This window comes from Tupaia chinensis, unplaced genomic scaffold (assembly GCF_000334495.1).
Source record: "Tupaia chinensis unplaced genomic scaffold, TupChi_1.0 Scaffold000459_1, whole genome shotgun sequence".
Classification (NCBI taxonomy): domain Eukaryota; kingdom Metazoa; phylum Chordata; class Mammalia; order Scandentia; family Tupaiidae; genus Tupaia; species Tupaia belangeri.
Window position 1 is genome coordinate 2,742,063 of NW_006159968.1, and position 6,443 is coordinate 2,748,505.

Sequence of the window (6,443 nt, forward strand, 5' to 3'; positions counted from 1 at the left end):
AAAAAAAAAAAAAAAGAATATTAGGGAAACTATGGACCCTGCTTCAGGTGGTTAAAGAAAGAGCATCTCCCAAAAACGTCCATTTAAAATGTTTATGTATTTATAAATACAAATTATGATGTATATATGTAATATATATAAATATATGGAAACTATTTATTTAAATAATTAACATTAAGCCCAGCTGCTGTGCTTCTGGAGCTGATAGTGTTTAGGCAGAGGAGTAAATGGGGCCTTGAACTGCCTTGTAGTAGAACCACTTGAGAAGAAGACTTTGTGAAGCTGATTTAACACTTACCTCTTGAATGTTATCCATGAAGACCCCTCCATACATAATTTTGCTTGGGATAAATCATTACAGTGTCAGTTAACTCACATGCAGAAATACAAAGTAGGCTTTGTGTGTGTTTTTGAATGGACCCACTGTGGACTGTAGGTGTTGGGGAGACTGTAGAGCAGGGCTTGTGATTCACTTTAACAGTGTCTAAGGACATGTGCTAGAGAGTCTGCAGCAGCTCAAGGCTCACAGTGGTGAGAAGACATCCCAGAAACCTCCTCTAATTATCTTCATAGAAACTGAGTTCCCTCAAGAGGACAGGTTTGCCCCAAGTTGCATAGCCCAAGAGCAACTGGGATGTTAAGATTCAGGCCTCGAGGGACCAGCAGATGGTATAATGGCTACATCACTGGACTCCCACATGGCTGATTGCGGTTCAAGTCCTGAGCCCGACAACTTGAAACTTACACTGGGCACATGTGCCTGTGTGTGTGCCCAAAATCCTGAGAGGAGAATGGAGGAAAAAGGATAGCATCATGGCTACCCCCGGGGGGAGGGGATTTCTCCCTTTCTGTTTCCTGTCTCTCTCTGTGTCTCTCGTGAGCACAGATGCCCTAGAGCAAAAATATCGCTTAAAATACAACAATAAATAAATAAATAAATAAATAAAAAGATTCAGGACTTTAAAGTCCCAGCAAAGTGTTGCTTTCCTTCTCTCAGGGTTAACAGAATTTTAAATCATTCAGATGTTGACTCTACAAGTAAATTATTAAGTCTTTTTCTACAGACATGAACAGAATTTCATTAAATTGGAATGTACATGTGAAATACCACTGTGCATTGGGTTGAGTACTTCTGGTTTAATTGCGGCTCAGAAAGAAACATTTTGACAATTTCCTGGGGACACTTCTCTAGTTATGGAAAAGTAACTCTCTGAAATCTGGTCAACTTGATCATGCCTCTTCCAAGAATCTCTTCTGTGCTATGAGTGCAGAGATAAAATCTATTCTAGGATTTCTCAGGGTTGGAGTTGTTGTATGTTCACTGGCCCATGAGAATCAAGTAAGATGACATGTGTAAAGTCTCTTAAAATAAGCCTGCAATATACATTGGCTTGGATTCTCATAAAAATTAAGGCAGGCAGCCCTCCCACCATCCCTTCTCACCAAGTTTAGATGCCTCTCTCCTGGTGCCCTTATGTAGGACTCCAAACTTGCTTAATAGGCACGCATGCACGCACACACACACACGCGCACACACACAGAGTCACACATGTAAAAATATAGAGACATATAGATTTTAAAAATCTTTTCTTTTTAAATTTAGTATCACTATTTTGTATACATTCAATCGCTATACATTAGCTTGTATGGAGAATTTACTCAACATGAAATACACCTCAAACCAGTCTAGTTGAGAATACTGTACACGTTATCATCAACAGGGAATAAACCATTTTGGTGTCCCACAAATGTCTTACCTCTCTATTTTTTGTCTCTTATTACCCTCCCTATACTCTTCCCCTCTCTCACCCTCCTTCCACACTATTTCCAGTGTCCATAACTATTTTCAATGTTCTGTGTCCTCCAATCTTTCAGACTCTACCATAGAATGTGAACAGTCAGTGTATATTAAGTGGAGATATACAATGTCTCTCTATCATAGCCTGACTCACTTCACTCAGCAATAAATCTTATATTTATATAAATATGATACATAAACACTTTCTGAATTTTTTTTTTCCTCTCTAGACCAAAGGATCCAGTAGGTTAAAACGTGCCTGAAATATAGGATTTGCTGAGTGAACACATAAATGACATAATTAAAGGATGTATGGTATTTCCATTTTACTCATGAGGAAATTAATCTCAAGAATTCATATATTCACACCAAAGTCAAACAGAAGTGCCAGCTCTCCTAAGTAGGTCTGTCTGACTCTCTGAAAGAATCCATGTTCCATCCACCCTGTCAGGCTTATTCCTGTGCCATACAAGTGGTTGCTGTGCCCTCCTTGACATCCATGTCCACAGGGCAAGCTTAGTTAATCCACCCGATCTCAGCACTGTTTGGCCTCAGCCAGGAACTCTCATCTCACGTCTTCCTACAGCTCACTGCTTCACTTCGCCAGGTGCTCTACCTGATGCTCCTTCCCAAGAGAAACCTTCCTTGATGCTTCACCCAGGCCTCAGCAGTCCCTATCCCCTTGGTTCTGTTTCATCTTCCTTGCTAGCACCTGTTATCTAATTTATTTGATACATTAGATTGAATGGCTTTCAAATACTAGACCCTGTTTTATATACTGCTTTATCTCCAGCACCTGAAAATGTGCATAAAACAGAGCACCTGGCACATGGCCAGCTTTCAGTATATGTTAACCTACTGAGAGTAGACAGATGAATAGACAGATGGACAGACAAACTATTCTATAAGTGTCATAGATTCAACTACTTTGGACTGAGGACAGTGTCATGGTTTTCATAACTACCTGTAAAAGAGGGTAGGAATACCTAGGAAATGAAGACTGGAACCAACTGGGTTTTCTCTTCCTCTTTTATCTCTGCTCACTTTGTGACGATTTCATTCTCTCGGCTGACTTTCTCCACACCTATGAAGCTTTTGATGCTAAGATCACCAGGGTCACAAATTTCTTTCTCTTTCTTATGTTCATTGATGCTTCACCCAATGCAGCTTTAAAAAGTTCCAGGAAATAGGCCGACCAATGTCCTGATGGTTAAGGTAGCTGGATCCCACATGGTGACTGTGCAGCTCGAGTCTCAAACCTAGTGGCTTAAAATACACACTGATTGCATATGCATACATGCCCAAAATCCCAAGAGGAAAATGGAGGAGAAGGGATTGTGGTGTGACTATCCCCAGTAGGTGGTGCTTCTCACTTTCTCTTTTTTTTCTCTCTCTCTTTCTTTCTCTCTCTCTCCCCCTCTCCCTCTCTCTCTCTCTCTCTCTCTCTCCCCCTCTCTCACAAGCACATAGCAAGCAGAAAAAAGTCCCAGGATATTGGCAAAATTTGGGTCATGTATTCACAGCTTAGAAAGTAAAGGCTACTGCTGACTGACCTCAAGATCATGTTTCTAACTGCAGTGTGGTTGGGTTCTGTGGAAGATATTATTACTGGCAGACCCCATAATGTCACTTTGTTGAAGAGAGGGAGAGTTGGTTCCTTTTTTTTTTTTCCCAAAAACTGGGGGAATGAATCATCTTGAAGGCAAAAATGATAGTTGTCCATCATGTGCATATATTCTGCCTATAAAATCTCAGATGCCTAATATCAATATTGCATTAAAGAACATCAATAATAAACCATACAGGGTCTTATTTATTCTATAGATTATGCCATAAAATACTTGGATAATTTGTGTTAGGAACAGCACTTTAAACATCAATTATAACTCCCAATCTTTGAATTCAGCAACAGTGATAATAATTAAGGGTATCTTTTAGATAAAATTAGCATTTGAATTCTCAAGACAGTTACCTGTGTTGACAACAAGTGTTTTCCTACATCTGGTTGTTCACTTTGCAGTTTCAAACAATGCCATCTGAATAACAGCCTTCAGGACTCCTCTGTAACTGTTTTTAGAGAGGGAAGAATTTTATTCCAATCATCTTCTTTATCTTTTACCTTGTGATTATGTCTTTCCCATTAAAGATCTGTCAAACTTAGTAAAAGATTTTTCTTTGGGTCAAAGAATTCAAGTACAATAACAATTACTCATAAAGAAATATTACTGATTGCCAGATATAGTTCTAAACATATCTAATTCTAATAGCCACCTTATCAGATAGGTACTATTTTTAACCCCCATTGTATAGATAAGGAGCTGAAGTTCAAAGCAGTAAGTGACTTGCATAAGGTTATATGGTGGAGAGTGGCAAGAAGAGAATGTGGAGCCTGTTGGTCTAGCTCCATCCCTTATGGTCCCACCCATTATGCTAAGCCTGCCAGCTATTGGGAACAGTTGCTTCATCAATCATTGTAGGTATCCCCTCTACTAGTGTTATTTTCCCCTATCCTTTCTTGGCTCACATACTAAAGTCTCTGACATCAGTGAAGGCAGCAGAGGCAAGAAAAGGCACAGGGCCAGATGTCTGTTCAGTGAAAGAGCATTTGGTTGAATGCGTGCCCACACTCTGCCTTCTCCCTGTGTCATCCACCATTTGTCTTTTATTTTTTTTAAATTCATCTCAGAGTCATGAATGATGTTGCCAATAAGTCACTTTTCCTGGCCTGGGATCAATGACCATGAAAAGTAAACAGGTATTTATAGATCAATTAATTCAACCTTCTAATGTAACTGATGAGAAAATTATTACCCAGAGCAAAATAAGAAGCTTGAACAGGACCCCGTAGCTGGTAGTATTTTCTCCGACCATGCAGGCCCCAGGTGCAGAAGAACTCAGCTGCAGAAGTAACATTTGGATCAATTTTGTTTTATATTGGAGTGATCCCAGACATGTCGTAGAGGCTGTTTTAGTTATCCTCCTGGAATAATGAGATGGGGGTGCTATTTATAATACTCTTTTACTGTGAATTATGAACCAATTGAGAAGTAAACAAGGGAGTGGGAGAAGGATTAAACTATAGGTAATGTTTCATGGATAAAGCAGGATTGATTCTGCGGAAATATTAAACGTTAGAGTAGTTCCCACCACTTCCAACTTTGTGAGCAATGCAGGGACAGAACAAACAGTCCCCGGCCAGTCATATGGGGCCTTGGCCTGCCTGACCCCTTAAAAATAGCTCTTCAGGGAGAAAACCCACAAATGAACACTGATATTTAACACTCAACTTGCCTTTGCCTACTCAAATATAAGCCAAAGGCTATGCCGCACTCATTGTAACCGAGTCAGATAATCCACTCCCTCCCATGGAGAAGCCAGTAGAGAACTAAAGGCTTGCTTCCAATTTCTCTGCAATTGTAGCAGTTCCATTTTCTTCAAGACTATAAGAGTATGAGAAAGGATGGCCCTCTCCAATCTTCCCGTATCCATATCTACGAGCACCTCATCATTAGCACACAAGAATGTGTCATGATTCCTCAATCTGGTTTCACCAGTCGAAAAACAATATTTATTCGTCCAAGAAACCCTCATTGTTTGCTTTATTAGTTTCCTAAGACAAACATAACAAATTACCACAAACGGAGGGATGTAGAGCAACAGAAATTTATTCTCTCACAGTTCCATAGGCTAGACATTTGAAACCAAAGTTACACAGGGCTGTACTCCCTCCAAAGGCTCTAGGAAATGATCTTTGCCTTGCCCTAGCTGCTAGTGGGGATTGGCAATCCTGGGCATTGCTTGGCTTCTAGACCTATTACTCTGCTCTCTGCCTCCATCTTCATATGGCTTTCTTCCCTCTGGCTGTGTCTGTGTCCATCTCAGTGTCCTTCTCCTTTCTCTTATAAAGGTAATATTCATTGGATTGTGAACCTGTGTCCACCTGGTTCCCTCCACATCTATAGTCCTTTCTCTATTTTAGCTGGAGACTAAAAATAACCAGGTCATAGAAATCAAGGCTGAGAATAGACTTCAGAGACCCTCAGATTACAAATCCTGACTCTTTTAGTACCTGTGTGTTTTGGCGCAATTCATGGAATATCTCTGTGTCTCAATGTCCTTGTCTGTGAAGTGGGAAAAGTAATAACACTGACCTCCTAAGCTGGTTGGAATGAAGCCTGTAGCACCTGCGAGAGTTCAGCACCAGTAAAAGCTCACTAGCGGTTAGTGCTGATCAGTTGTATATTACTCATACATGAGATTCAGATTAATGAAGATAATTTTTTAGGAGACTAACAGAAAAAGGCATATGGTTCTCTTCTCTCACATCAGGATGTGTCCATGTGTCTTTGGATGATTAATTGCAAATGTCCCGAACTTGTAGATCAAACCTAAAAACCTAAGAAATCTTAGCAGTGAACTTTACAAACCTGCCCCAACAGAGAGAATCTGGTCATTGTATCAGTGTTATTTTCAGCTGTGAGAAAATATGCTGAGGAGCTTTCATTCGACCTGTCAAGAACTGAGCAGTTTTTCACTGGGCTAAGCGAGAGATCAAGGTTCTAATTTTGTTCCATCACACTTTCATTCTTTAATACTTCAAAATAGCAAGTATCAAGCCCTTAGGCCTGTGATCTTTCCATAGCAA

General features: G+C 40.1%; 1 protein-coding gene across 1 annotated transcript in view; it reads left to right on the forward strand.

The window, feature by feature from the left end:
* KCNQ3 (potassium voltage-gated channel subfamily Q member 3) overlaps positions 1-6,443 on the forward strand; it is a 115,882-nt gene that overhangs the window by 82,068 nt on the left and 27,371 nt on the right. The gene's annotated exons all lie outside the window — the stretch shown is intronic.